Raw genomic sequence first — 15,016 nt, forward strand, 5'->3', positions numbered from 1 at the left:
GGGTCCGGGATGGAGGCCCACATTGGGCTCCTTGCTCCTCAGTGAGTCTGTGTCTTCCTCTCCCTCTGCCCCTCCACCTGCGCGCGCTAAGTAAATAAAATCTAAAAAAACACAAAAAACAAAAACCACAGTGGCCTGCAGGAGCCCGTCGGCAGGCAGGAGCATGTGCAATTAATTAGGAAGGCTGGCGGAAAACTAGGAGCGTGAACCAAACCGAAACCAAGGGCAGGAAAGACGTTTCAGGAAGGGAGTGGTCAGTTCTGTCCAATGCGGGAGATGGGGCGGCAAGGTCCATGGGCTTCAGCGGCGGGGCAGTTGCGGGTGACCTGGCCAGAGCGGTTTCAGGGAGTGGGGCGCGGCGGCAGTCCGACTGCGGGGAGCGGGCGGGGGAGCTGAGGTCAGAAAGCGGGCGGGCGGTGCTGGGAACTCTACTGACAAGGCTGGCCCTGAAAAATCAGAGAGACCGAGAGACCCTTTCTGGAAAGGCGGGAGATCGAAGGCTAGCCCTCCGCCTCCCCCTTTTAAGGTTAGCATCTGGCCGAAGGGAAGGAGCCGGTCGGGGGACCGAGTGAAGGTCCAGGAGACTGGATTAAACAGTGCGGGGAGGGGCGAGGATGGTGGTCCACCTTGGGTGCGAGGAAGGACCCGGACTCCGGCTCGGTCACTCCGGCGGCAGGTGGGAGGAGGCGTGCAGGGAGACCCCACGGCGGTGACCCGCGCTGCAGCCCTCCAGCCTCCCCTCCCTCTCCGCAGCGGCCAAAGCCCCAACCTTGCAGCTTTTCGGCATCTCCCCTGGAGCCGCGGGACCGCTGCAGACAGCAGACGGCTGAGCCCCCGCTCCGGTGAAAGGCCCACTCCTCCTTGACGCGTCCCTCCGCCCGGTTTCCCCACGCCCGAGGCCCCCGCTGCATACGGCCTTCTCTCGGGGAAACCGTCCCCACACCTTCCCCCGATCTCGCAACAGATGCCGCTTCTCCTCTCTCTCCGCCCCCCGGTCCCCCCCACCGGAGAGCCCCCAGCAGCTGCCCCTCCTCCACCTGGGCTCGTGAGCCCGCTCCAACCCGTCGCAGCCTGCGGGCTTCCACCGCCAGCCCTGCGCGCGTCTGCTCCCCTCGCCCCCTGGGTCGCCCCTGCAGGTCCCGTGGGCTCCGTTAGCGCCCAGCCGAGGAAGAAGGGGGGAAGGAGGGAAGGGAGTACGGTGAACACCGCAACAACGTCACCGCGTGTTTTTGTTTCAGAAGTTCTGACAGAAATCTCTTCGTTAAAAACAAGTTTTCCTGGCGAGGTGGGTGGAGGGATGGGTGAAAGAGGGGGTGGGGATTAAGGAGGGCGCTTGGTGTGATGAGCCCCAAGTGACGCATGGAAGGAAGTGCTGAACCGCTGTATTGTACACTTGAAACGAATGTAGCACTTAACTATAGGGGAATTAAAATAGAAATAAAACAATGCACTGAAAAGAACGTATAAAAAATAAAGTTGCATTGTAAGAATAAGAAAAGGGGCGCCTGGCTGGCTCAGTTGGAGGAGCACGTGACTCTTGATCTTGGGGTCATGAGTTTCAGCCCCATGTTGGGTGTAGAGAGTACTTAAATAAATAAATAAATAAATAAATAAATAAATAAATAAATAAACAAGCAAATAAATAGATAAATAAACTTTTAAGAGAGTAAAAAAAAAAAAATGTTCCTGCAGCCACGACAGAGCAAATGGGACTTTTATTCTAAACAAATAACTTGAGTTTTTTTGATGACTCATGTAATTAATGCTTCACAGATCTTGAAATTGATTCAAACATCAGAGACTTCAAGATATGTTTTTTACTAGGTGAAATAGTTTCTATAGTAAAACAGTTATTTTCTTGTCTCTCCTTCCTCATTTCTCATTTTTATTTTAAAAATTTGTCACGAGTGGTGCCTGGGGGGCTCAGTCAGTTAAGCGGCAGACTGGTGATTTCTGCCCAGGTCGTGATCTGGAGCTTGTGACGTTGAGCGTGGCAATGGGCTCCGCACTGGGTGTGGAACCTGCTTAAGATTCATGCGCTCTCTCTCAAATTAAAAACAAAAAATTTTTTTTCATGAATTGTCTCTAACTCCACAGAAAAGTACAGACGACAAAAACACACCCAGTACTGCAATTTAATAGATATAAACATTTCCTCTAATGTGCTTCAGATACGCTTGAAAAGGCAAACCTTATACAGATTTCTTTCCTCCATTTTGGAGCCTGTGGAGGTCTTCTGTGGACAGGATTTCTAAAATGACAAATGTAACTGGAAGGCTGTGGTTCAGGGCCATTTTTGCTGGCGACAAGCAGGGTCTCCAGCCACTGAGGGAGTACATGGCTCTTGTGAAAAGCGAAGGTATTTGTGCTAGAGATAAAACTGCATTCTCTCTAGGCAACAGGTATGCTTGTATGTGCAAAGAACGACGCAGTGACTCCTGGTGCCAAACAAAACAAAACCCGAGTAATCTGGGGAAAGGATAATTGCTCATGGAAACATGGTCCATGCCAAATTCCACAGCAGTCTTCCTGCTATGGCCATTGGACACAGAATCCATGTGATGCTTTACCCCTCAAGAATTTTTTTTTTAAGATTTTATTTATTTATTTCAGAGAGGGAGAACACAGAGGGAGAGGGAGAGGGAGACGTTGACCCCTGGCCAAGCAGAGAGCTGGACGTGGGGCTTGATCCCAGGATCCTGAGATCATGACCTGAACCGAAGGCAGACACTCAACCGAGCCACCCAGGCGCCCCCCTCAAGGATTTAAACTTATTGAAAAGTAAAGCGTGTGTTTGTTCTCTTGTATTAAAAATAAAAAAAGGCGGGGCGCCTGGGTGGCACAGCGGTTGAGCGTCTGCCTTCGGCTCAGGGCGTGATCCCGGCGTTCTGGGATCGAGCCCCACATCAGGCTCCTCCGCTATGAGCCTGCTTCTTCCTCTCCCACTCCCCCTGCTTGTGTTCCCTCTCTCGCTGGCTGTCTCTCTCTCTGTCGAATAAATAAATAAAAAATCTTTAAAAAAAAAAATAAAAAAAATAAAAATAAAAAAAGGCTTACATATAACAACTTATCTCTAGAACAATCTGTTTTAACTTGATAACTTAAGTTTGATCCCACTGTAGAGTTCAACATTATTACTCTCCCCCAACACATTTTACATTTTTGATGTCACTTTTTACATCTTTTTTTTTTTTAAGATTTTATTTATTCATTCATGAGAGACAGAGAGGGAGGCAGAGGCAGAAGCAGGCTCCCTGCTGAGCAGAGAGCCCAATGCAGGGCTCAATCCAGGGCTTGATCCAGGGCCCTGGGATCAGGACCTGAGCTGAAGGCTGGGAAATGTGGTCTTTTTTTTTTTTTTTTTTTTTAAGATTTTATTTATTTATTTGACAGAGAGAGAGACAGCCTGCAAGAGAGGGAACACAAGCAGGGGGAGTGGGAGAGGAACAAGCAGGCTCATAGCGGAGGAGCCTGACGTGGGGCTCGATCCCATAATGCGGGGATCACGCCCTGAGCCGAAGGCAGACGCTTAACGACTGCGCCACCCAGGCGCCCCTACATCTTGTTGTCTTGTGTATCGCTTACCTAATTATTGCTCTTGTGGCTGCACGTGGCCATCCGTGTACGGCCGCCAGCACAGGGCTGGAGCGGGCTACTTCACGTATGTCTTTCTTCTCAACTCAATCTTCAGTGACTTCAAGTTGGTAGCTTGAAATCACGCATGGTGGGAATATTTACACCACAAAAATGGGCAAATGATGCAAATCAGGGCTCCTCACCCCAATTCGCACAGGAAGATGTTTGCTGGCATTACAGCCATCATCCCCACACTCAGGTAGCAGGTAAGCGAAAGGTAAATGAAGAGTTACTCCATCCTGCTTAAAGTCTCAGAAGTACTTTACACAGGCTTAGGATACTTTCTTTTACATCTACTTATAATATTTCCACCTCTGCTTCAACTTGAACTTAGTCACATGGTGATACTAAGGATCCAGGGAGGCTGGGAAATGTGGTCTTTTAGCTGGCAACTGAAACTATAAAAATATATAAGCTCAGCGAAGTCTCACTCTGGTCCTCATCTTCTCCACCCCATTCCCTCTTACCCTGTGTTCACTAGTTTCTGGTTTAATCTGTGTTTCTTTTAAAAAATAATAATAATAATTATAATAATTACAATCACATGCATAGTTTATTTCCCTTAGCAAAAGATAACATATGCCTTACTTGTTTCACCTAATAATATATCCTGGAAATTGTTCAATATCAGTCTTTGGAGATCTTTCTCATTCTTTTTTTTTTTTTTTTTTTTTTTGGCTTCATAGTACTCCACCATGCAGGTATATTGTAGTTTATTCAGCCAGTCCCCGTAGGTAGGAACTTAAGTTGTTTAGCAGAAGTTTGCTTTTACAAATAATACTGCATCTGGGGTGCCTGGGTGGCCCAGTCGGTTAAGCAGCTGACTCTTCATTTCAGCTCAGATCGGGAACTCTTGGGATCCTGGATCAAGCCCCACATCCGGCTCCATGCTCACTAGGAGGTCTGCTTCAGGATTCTCTCTAGACCCTCTGTCCTTCCACCCACCCATCAAATAAATAAATAAATCTTTTAAAAAATAATACTGCATCTAATAACTTGTGCATATGTTTTTCCGTATTTGTGGGTATGTATCATTTTTTAAGTAATCTCTACGTCCAATGTGGGGCTTGAACTCACAACCCTGAGATCAAGAGTCACATGCTGAGTTGGAGCCTAAGTCCTGTCATTGTAGGAGGATTCTTCTGCCACTATATCAACGGGGACAGATGTTTCTCTTTCTTCATATGATGAAGATCAGGGGTCTTTTTCTTTTCTTTTCTTTTCTTTTTTTTTAAGATTTTATTTATTTATTTATTTATTTGACAGAGAGACAGCCAGCAAGAGAGGGAACACAGGCAGGGGGAGTGGGAGAGGAAGAAGCAGGCTCCCGGCGTATGAGCCCGATGTGGGGCTCGATCCAAGGACCCTGGGATCAGGCCCTGAACCGAAGGCAGACGCTTAACGACTGAGCCACCCAGGAGCCCCATCAGGGGGTCTAAAAGTACCGAAAAGCTAGAGAGGCACCGTGTGTTCCCATTGGAATGGCGGGGTTTGCAGCAATTGTTGCATATGGTTTATATAAATTGAAGAGCAGGGGAAATACTAAAATGTCTGTTCACCTGATCCACGTGCGTGTGGCAGCCGAAGGCTTTGTTGTGGGAGCAATGACCCCTGATATGGGCTCTTCTATGTATAAGGAATTCTGGGCAAAGCCTAAATCTTAGAAGAAAAGAGAAGCTGTCTTGGTTTTGTTGGTGGTCCTTGCTTTAGTCAGGCATCTCATACTGAGTTTGTATGTTTATGCTGAAAATAAATCGTTTGAATGGGTCAAACAATTCCAAAGTAATTTAAATGTTGGCTTCCTCTCTTGCAGGCTTGATTTAGCTGGTAACCAAGTTACTAGTGAGCAGTTAACTAGCCAGGTCATTCAGGGGAGTCAAATTAGCACAAAAGAAACATGTCACTTTTAAATTTACTTAGTAATGGTAGAATATGCTCCTTCTTAAACTCTTCTGATAAAATTATTATAAAGAGGACAATTTACCAATCCTGAAGTGCTCCCACTTGCTGCAGAATATCACGTGCTTTCAATGTCATGTGGGAATTCCATTTAACTTTTTTCTCCCTGTTTTGCAGACTGATTGAGTACTTCCGTTTTTAGGGCTGGTTGGCTCTTAACCCTGTCAGGACAGTGCATGAAATATATTATAAGCTTCCCCACAACTGAAAATACATGTATTTAAACCAAACTTAAAAAGCAGATAACAGGGGGCGCCTGGGTGGCACAGCGGTTAAGCGTCTGCCTTCGGCTCAGGGCGTGATCCCCGCGTTCTGGGATCGAGCCCCACATCAGGCTCCTCCGCTATGAGCCTGCTTCTTCCTCTCCCACTCCCCCTGCTTGTGTTCCCTCTCTCGCTGGCTGTCTCTCTCTCTGTCAAATAAATAAATAAAATCTTAAAAACAAAAACGGATAACAGCTGCGTAGAAGTAGTATTTATTTCAGAATCGTACGTGTACACATGAAGTAACTCAACCATGGGTCCCAGTTTAGGGTTTTTGTCATTGCATTGTTATATTTATGCTGCTGTTGTATTAGAATAATTTTTAAATATTACCTTGAAATAGGAATGTGTATTTTAAGTACTAATGCAAAGGTAAATGACAAACGCTTTTTAAATGTCTCTGTCGGAATCATAAATGTTAACAAATCACCTATAATTGAAGTGATTAACGGTTTTTTCGGCAAAGTGGCTTGGTTAGACATTATACGCAAATTTCGGTACACTCCAGAGCGCTTTATTACACTTGTGGAAATTTCTCGTCTAACCTGAGTTTACGTTCCACGGTGATAACACGGTAAATGCGTTAGTAAAGTAAGTGAAAACACACACACACGGTCACATGCTCCACTGACTGAGCCCGCCGGGCGCCCCGTGAGTGAGTATCTGTACGGTACGTTCCCCCAAATGTCATTTTATACAACGTGTGCTGCTTCTAGCAAAGTATGAGTATATTTCTGTTTCTCCACGGATTTGTAACAGGATATTGTCAAGTTTTAAAATTTCTACCCATCTAAAATGGTATCTAAGTATAGTTTTAATTTGTATTTCTGATTTTTTGTAAATGAAGCCAAGTATGTTTTCATATGTTTAAAGTCATTTGTGGATCTATTTTGTACCTGTATTTTCTGTTTAAGTCTTTTGCCCATTTTTCTGTTTGGTTTTCATTCTTTCTCTTACCCCCACAATTTTCCTTGGAAACCTGCACTACCCTCTTTCAGTCGTGCATCACAGAAAGGAAATGCTTCCCTTAATTTTTATATTTTAAAGACCTTGTTATGTATTAAAGGTATTTGTCCTTTATCTGCCATGTAAATTGCTAATAATTTCTCCTACTTTTCATTTTTGCCAACCAAAAGTGTTTTTTGATGTGTTTATCAGTCTTCTTCTAGATTTCGAGTCATAGTTTAAAAAGCTTTCTCCGTACATATTATTTTAAAAATTCAGTCATGTTTCCTGCTACTGCTTCATGTAGTTTCTTTTTTTTTTAACATTTAAATCACTATTTTGTTTTGTTTTGTTTTGTTTTTAGGGGGTAGAGGGGTAGAGGGAGAAAAAGAAAGAGAATTTTTTTTTTTAAAGATTTTATTTATTTATTTGACAGAGATAGAGACAGCCAGTGAGAGAGGGAACACAAGCAGGGGGAGTGGGAGAGGAAGAGGCAGGCTCATAGCGGAGGAGCCTGATGCAGGACTCGATACCACGATACCACAACGCCGGGATCACGGCCTCAGCCAAAGGCAGACGCTTAACCGCTGTGCCACCCAGGCGCCCCCAAGAAAGAGAATCTTAAGCAGACTCTACACCCAGCATGGAGCCCCACGTGGCTCGATCTCACAACCCTGAGATCACGATCGGAGACGAAATCAAGAACCAGACACTTAACCAACTGAGCCACCCAGGCATCCTAAATCACTGTTTTTGCTTGAGATTTATTCTGGTGTATAGTGTCAGCTATGGATCGTTTTATGTTGCTACAAATGGCTGAAACTACTGGTATAAGGTAGGCGTTAATTACTCCTGGGAAGTTTGGGAGAACTTATCTGTATCCCCTTCAGGTTGGTGCTTTAGAGATGAAAGATTTTTTATTATCATTTCAATTTCTTTATTGGCTATTGGTCTATTCAAGTTTACTATTTTTTCTTTTTTTTTTAAGATTTTAAAAATTTATTTGAGAGAGAGAGAGTGAGAGAGAGAGAGCACAAGCAGGGGGAAGAGGTAGAGGGAGAAGCAGACTCCCCGCTGAGCAGGGAGCCCAATGAGGGGCTCGATCCCAGGACCCTGGGATCATGACCTGAGCCAAAGGCAGACACAACCTACTGAGCCACCCAGGCGCCCTACTATTTTTTCCTTGTACTTGTTTTTAAATTTTACATTTTTTTCTAGAATTTCATTGACTTTGTCTAAGTTTTTTAATTTATTGATGTAAAATTGTTTATTTAAAAAAGTTTCTTTAAATATCTATTTAGATCTTATGCCCATTTTTTTTAAGATTATTTATTTATTTATTTGACAGAAAAAGAGGCAGCAAGAGAGGAAACACAAGCAGGGGGAGTGGGAGAGGGAGAAGCAGGCTTCCCGCTGAGCCGGGAGCCCAGTGCAGGGCTCTATCCCAGAACAGTGGGATCATGACCCGAGCCAAAGGCAGACGCTTAATGACTGAGCCACCCAGGCACCCCATTTTATTTTATTTTTGAGAGGGAGAAAGCATGCATGCATGTGTGTGCAGGGGTGGGAGGTGTGCAGAGAGAATCTTAAGCAGACTTCATGCCCTGCAGGGAGCCTGATGTAGGGCTTGATATCATGACCCTAAGATTATGACCCTGAGATCATGACCTGAGCAGAAATCAAAATATGGACGCTTAACCGATTGAGCCACCCAGGCGCCCTATTAATTTTATGCCCGTTTTAAAGTTTATTTTTTAGTAATATCTACACCCAGTGTGGGGCTCAAACTCACAACCCCAAGATCAAGAGTCACATGTTCTTCCGACCAAGCCACCAGGTGCCCCATTAAAAATATTTTAAATTTGTTTGTACTTATTTCCCTTTGTATTCTATATTTTGCTCATTATATATTTTTCTTTTTTTATCACTCTCACCAGGTTTGTCTAGTTTATTAAGACTTTCAAACAACTGGGGCGCCTGGGTGGCACAGCGGTTAAGCGTTTGCCTTCAGCTCAGGGTGTGATCCTCGCGTTATGGGATCGAGCCCTACATCAGGCTCCTCCGCTATGAGCCTGCTTCTTCCTCTCCCACTCCCCCTGCTTGTGTTCCCTCTCTCACCGGCTGTCTCTGTCGAATAAATAAATAAAAAATCTTAAAAAAAAAAAAAAGACTTTCAAACAACTTTTTTTTTTAAGACGGCTCCTACGCCCAACCTGGGCTTGAACTTGCAATCCTGAGATCAAGAGTCACATGCTATACCAATTGAGCCAGGCAAGCACCTCTCCAAACAACTAAAATTTTTAAACTCTTTTTTAAATCTCTTTTTCACAGATTTCTGCCTTTTTCCTCCCTCTCTTATTTTTTTGAATCTCAACTTTGTAGCTCTTTCCCAAATTATTGAACAAAGTATCAGGAGCGCTTTCAGCGGCAGGTTAAAGAAAACATGAATAAAATGGCTTAAACAAACAGGTGGGTTTTCGTTTTGCTTTGTTTTGATTTGTATTTACACGGGAGTCTTGACGGAGGTGGTTGCTGACTTTGATTCAACTGCTCAGCCACTGAGAACCCTCAGGCTCTTCTCTCGTACTTGGCTCCCCTGAGTGTGCTGGATTTTTGATCTCATGACTATCAACCTGCCTCATGATGACAAGGCAGCTGTCACAACTCCAAACAGAATATTTATGTCCAAGGTAAGAAAAAAGAGGATGATATGTTACAAGCAAACCATCGTCGATGTCATTTCATTCCCTTCTATTAGAAAACAACATATCCTGCCCAGAAGCCCCCAGAACATTCCTGTTTATATCTCATTGGCCAGGACTGTGCCAGCTAGCCAGCTCTCATCGCACGGGAATCTGGGAAGGCGAGTTATTTCGTTCTTCCAGGCTCTAATGCAGACATGAGTGAGGAAGCTGGGAATAGCTGTTGGATTAGGCACCGACGGTGTGTGTGTCACAAACGACTGGCTCATTTGTTTTCAATCTTCCTTGTTTTCTTTTTTTTTTTTTTTAAGATTTTATTTATTTATTTGACAGAGATAGAGACAGCCAGCGAGAGAGGGAACACAACACAAGCAGGGGGAGTGGGAGAGGAAGAAGCAGGCTCCTAGCAGAGGAGCCTGATGTGGGGCCCGATCCCATAATGCCAGGATCACGCCCTGAGCCGAAGGCAGACGCTTAACCGCTGTGCCACCCAGGCGCCCCTAATCTTCCTTGTTTTCTTTATTATTTCCTGATGCCTTTGGTGTGAGTCCTCCCCCCGATGTTGTTGCTCATGGTTTCATTTTGGCTGTAACCACTCTGCTCCTCAATCCGTGTAGGGATTTGAACTATTAAAGTTTTCGTAACTAGTTACTTCCAGCTGATTCTTCCTGCGTGTTCCTGCCTTGTGTTAACAGCGTCCTCCCTTATTTTTTGAGGATCATTATTAAGCTTACTTTATTTATTTTTTTTTAAGAAGTAGGATCAGGATTTCTTTTTTTTTTTTTTTAAGATTTTATTTATTTATTCGACAGAGAGAGAGAGACAGCCAGCGAGAGAGGGAACACAAGCAGGGGGAGTGGGAGAGGAAGAAGCAGGCTCATAGCAGAGGAGCCTGATGTGGGGCTCCATCCCAGAATGCTGGGATCACGCCCTGAGCCGAAGGCAGACGTATTAAGCTTACTTTAAACTCAGGTAGACTAAATTGCCTCATCGAGTATCAGTTTTTCAGTTTGCTCCTCTTTCATTGCAAATGTGTTCCCCCGTTGAGTTCGCATTACTTCGGGGATGGCAGTGAACTGGGCGGGGAAAGGCTAAAGTCAGACCCTAAGATATGGAGAAGGAGGTAGAGAAGTAGTGTTTAAGGTCCACTGGTCTAGCCTTACCTAGCCAGGATGGAGCACTGGACCAGACGGCTGGCTTCCTGCCTCATACACAGCAATGGGGCATGTAACTGAAACTCAGGGCTCTGAGGAGTGGGAATCGGGGCGGGGGGCAAGTGGGGAGCACAAGTGAAAACTTTCCCTCAGCCTCACCCCCAAATCAGGCACCTGATCCTCTTCCACTCTGACTGCCATTAAAAACTGAATTTCTCAATTTTTAATTTAGTTTCTCACTCAATCCCTTTTCACTTCTGTTTCTTCTCCTCCTCCTCCTTCTTTGTTGCTGTTAAGTAGAAAATTTCAATCAAACAAGACTGCAAGAATGCCATTTCCATCACCCATGATCATCAATTCATGGCCACCATTGTTTCCTACATTCCCACCCCACACTGCTGGCCTGTTGGATTATTGGGTTAGTTTAAAACAAATCTCAGACTTTCACTTCTGAGGCAACTTCAGATTTTGGCGGAAGGAGCTACCACTATCAGTCTAGATTAGTTCACCATCTTATCTGCTCCGTTTAGTAATTTCCCCCACCTTTATTATGAAAAATCTCATATAGACAATAAAGTTGAAGGACTAGTACGGCAACCACCTGTATACCCACCAACCTGATTCAACAGCTCTTAACATTGTGCCGTCTCACCTTTAGTTTATTTGTCTGTTATTATAGGGGAAGAAAAGGCTTTACTCTTTTCACCCTTCTAGGTTCCCAGTTGGGGCTCTATAAAAAAGGCAGATTAAAAAAGCAGGGTGTGGGAGCACCTGGCTGTCTGTCTATAGGCCATGCGCCTCTCAATCTCAGGATCCTGAGTTCAAGCCCCACATTGGGCATGGAGCCTACTTTAAAAAATAATAATAACAAGAGAAAAGCAGACAGAAGTTCTTAACATGTGTATCTCCTGTATACGTGGGAGAATCTCAGGGATGAGTAACTCAAAGAGGTGGCCTGAACTTGGGCTTCAACAAAGAATGATAAATTTGTAGAGAAAAAACAGGACAAAGAAAAAAGTTTTTAAAGTCCAAGAACAGGAACCTGTGAGAAGATAAATATATGGGGGGAGACTAATGGAGTAAGGTTTGCTTGCAGATTCCTCTGATGCCATCACTGGGTGGATAAGAGTCTAGGGTCCTCCCCAGTAAAAGAAAATTTATATCCTGCCTTTAGGAAGAAAGGGGAAGGGTAGAGAGAACTTTTCCTGTATTTGCTGCTTCATAATTGGCTTCAACTCAAAATAATTCTTATGGCAAAGAGGCACATATTAGGGTGAAATATCCTGGTTTTCATTTTTTCCAAACTATTTGAAAGTTGCAAACATCAGGATTCTTTAGCTCTAAGTATTTCAGCATGCATCTCCCAAGAACAAGAACATTCTCTCACATAATCATGGTATCATTATTATACTTAAGTAAATTAGAAATAATTCCCTAAAATCTTGCATACCTATTCCATATTCAAATTTCCCCAGTTACTCCCAATTTTTTTAAAGCATGATCCAATCAAGATTCATGATTTGTGTTTGGTTGTTGCTTGTATTATCTTTTAATCTAGAACAGTCTTTGTACTTTTTCCTTGGTAGGAACTTTTTTTTTTTTTTTAAGATTTTATTTATTTATTTAACACAGATAGAGACAGCCAGCAAGAGAGAGGGAACACAAGCAGGGGGAGTGGGAGAGGAAGAAGCAGGCTCATAGCGGAGGAGCCTGATGTGGGGCTCGATCCCAGAACGCTGAGATCACGCCCTGAGCCGAAGGCAGACGCTTAACTGCTGTGCCACCCAGGCGCCCCTTGGTAGGAACTTTTTGAAGAGACTAGGTTAAATATCTTGCAGTGTCCTACATTCTAAACTAGCCTCGTTATTCCTCCTGGTGTTGTTGCATTTGCTCCTCCATCCCCTGCATTTCCTGGAAGCCCGAAGTCAAGTCTAGGGGTTAGACTGCATTTAAGTTACACATTTTTGGCATCATCATCTCCTGGATGATGCTGTGTAGTTCACATTATATCCTATCAGGAGACACATAATGTCAGGTCACCCCACCCCCAGTGACGCTATGTTTGATCACTTGGTTGCAGTAGTGACTGCCACATCACCCACATAAAGGTATGCTTTCCCTTTGTAAACTGTTAATGCAAATTATTTATGGAGCAATACTCTGGCATCCTGCAAACATCCTGTACTCAGTAACCTTTCACCTTCCACCCACTAGATCATTTATTTCATTGGGAATTGCAGTATAGTTCCAGAGTTGGTTTTTTTTCAGCGCCCTTTATAAAAAGAAGTTTTTTGTTATTTTTGTCCAGTTATGTCTGCTCTATCCTATATTGGCTCTTTCACAATGATGTTTTTTAAGATTTTATTTTTAAGTAATCTCAATACCCAACGTGGGGCTCAAATTCACAACCCCGAGACCAAGAGTTGTGTGCTCTACCAACTGAGCCAGCTGGCACCCCCCATGACTTATTTTTTAATTCTTTCTTTTTAATATTAAATATACCAGTTTTGTAGACTCCAATTGTTCTATTACCAGTTCAAGGAGCAGAGGGCTTTTTTTTTTCTGTCATGGTAATGTGTCTGTGGTAATATGCTGGAGTCCCTGACATATGTACCCCTAATCTAATGGCTTTGTATTTTCTAAGGTCCTAGAGGTTTCAATATTCTCAGACCATGGGCCTCTCCAGGGTCAGCTCCCCTTGCTGCTCTGCCTTCTGTCTTCCTTTTTAGCACACACAAAAAAATTCTAGACTTTAAGAACTGAGTTTCCTGTGGGTTTTACTGATTTGGGACCACTTCATGTTACTTTTTTTTAAAAGATTTTATTTATTTATTTGAGAGAGAGAGAGAGAGCCCAAGAGCAGGGGGTGGGAGGTGGGCAGAAGGAGTAGAAGACTCCCCACTGAGTGTGGACCCTCACACAGGGCTGGATTCCAGGACCCTGAGATCGTGACCTGAGCCGAAGTCAGATACTTAACCAACTGAGCCACCCATGTTAATGTCTTGACTTTCGGTTCCTACAACAGGAGGGGAGGAGTTTTATTACCAATGTGGGGCCAGGAAAAATTCACTGGATCTGCCCAAGGTTGAGGAATTGGAAATAGCCGTCCTGCAAAAACCCATGGGTCCCAAGGGTTCCACATAGGCCTTGGGAAGCAGCCATGAAGTTTGCAAACTGCCTGGACCCACAGGTAGAAAAAGTGAAAAAGGTAGGGATGGGTTAAAATCAGGTTCCTAAGACAGGAGGTAGAGAAAATAACATAATGAACACTTGTGTATACACATGATTCATGTAAAAAAAAAAAAAACAAAACCCAAAACTATTTTGTTGCAGTACCTTCTCCAATCTCATTACCCTCTCTGCCAGAGGAAACTGCTCTCCTAAATCTTTAGTGTTTATCTTTCCCAAGTATATCTTTATTCTTTTATTACATCTGTATGTAACCCTAAACAATATCCCACTTCTACTCTCTCTAGTCAGGCTCTTACCCTCAATACTTCTCCAAGACTGTTCAAGGTCATCAATGACTTAAGTGCTAACAAAGGTTATTTCTATATCCTCATCTTACCTGCCCTTTTCACAGCTCTCCTAGTTTCCTTTCTCCTTCCTCACTCCTTCCTAGGCTTCTAGTCCCTGGTTTTCCGCACTCTTAAAACCACCCTAATCTCATCTCCTTTGCTGCTGCTCCTCTGCCCTACCTCAAAATGCTGGCCTGCTTCAGGGCTCAATTATGGATGTTCTTCTAGATCTCAGGCAATTGCACGACAGTTAAATACATCTACATAAAAATGACTACAAAATCTCTATCTCTGGCCTTGATCTCTCCCCAGCTCTTAGCTCGTATATCCACTGTTCACTTGACACTTACACTCTGAAGTCTTGCAGTCATCTCATACTCAACAAGACCAAAATGAAACTTACCCTCCATAGACATACCTGTTTCCTTCACAATCCCATTCCCCTATTTCAGGAAATAGTTCATCATCTACCTACCCAGTTGCTCTAGCCAGAAACCAGAGATCAACCATAATTACCCCTTCTCTTTCACCCCTATATCCAACCCTTCAGCAAGACCCATTCATTCCACCTTCCAAATTTAAGCCATTCTCTTAGCTACTTTTTTTGTTTGTTTGTTTGTTTGTTTTAAGGCTAAGCCAGCATCTTTTTTTGTTTGTTTGTTTGTTTGTTTTAAGATTTATTTATTTATTTGACAGAGAGGGACAGCAAGAGAGGGAACACAAGCAAGGGGAGTGTGAGAGGGAGAAGCAGGCTTCCCGCCGAGCAGGGAGCCTGATGCGGGGCTGGATTCCCAGGACCCTGGGATCATGACCTGAGCTGAAGGCAGACGCTTAAGGGC

At 44.0% G+C, this 15,016-nt stretch overlaps 1 pseudogene; it reads left to right on the forward strand.

Annotated features, from left to right (window-relative positions):
- The first annotated feature begins 4,331 nt into the window (after positions 1-4,331).
- LOC148109127 (HIG1 domain family member 1A, mitochondrial pseudogene) lies at positions 4,332-5,669 on the forward strand (annotated as a pseudogene).
- Positions 5,670-15,016: the final 9,347 nt, after the last annotated feature.

Source organism: Ursus americanus, chromosome 12 (assembly GCF_024610735.1).
Source record: "Ursus americanus isolate L20-20 chromosome 12, mUrsAme1.1.p, whole genome shotgun sequence".
NCBI lineage: Eukaryota > Metazoa > Chordata > Mammalia > Carnivora > Ursidae > Ursus > Ursus americanus.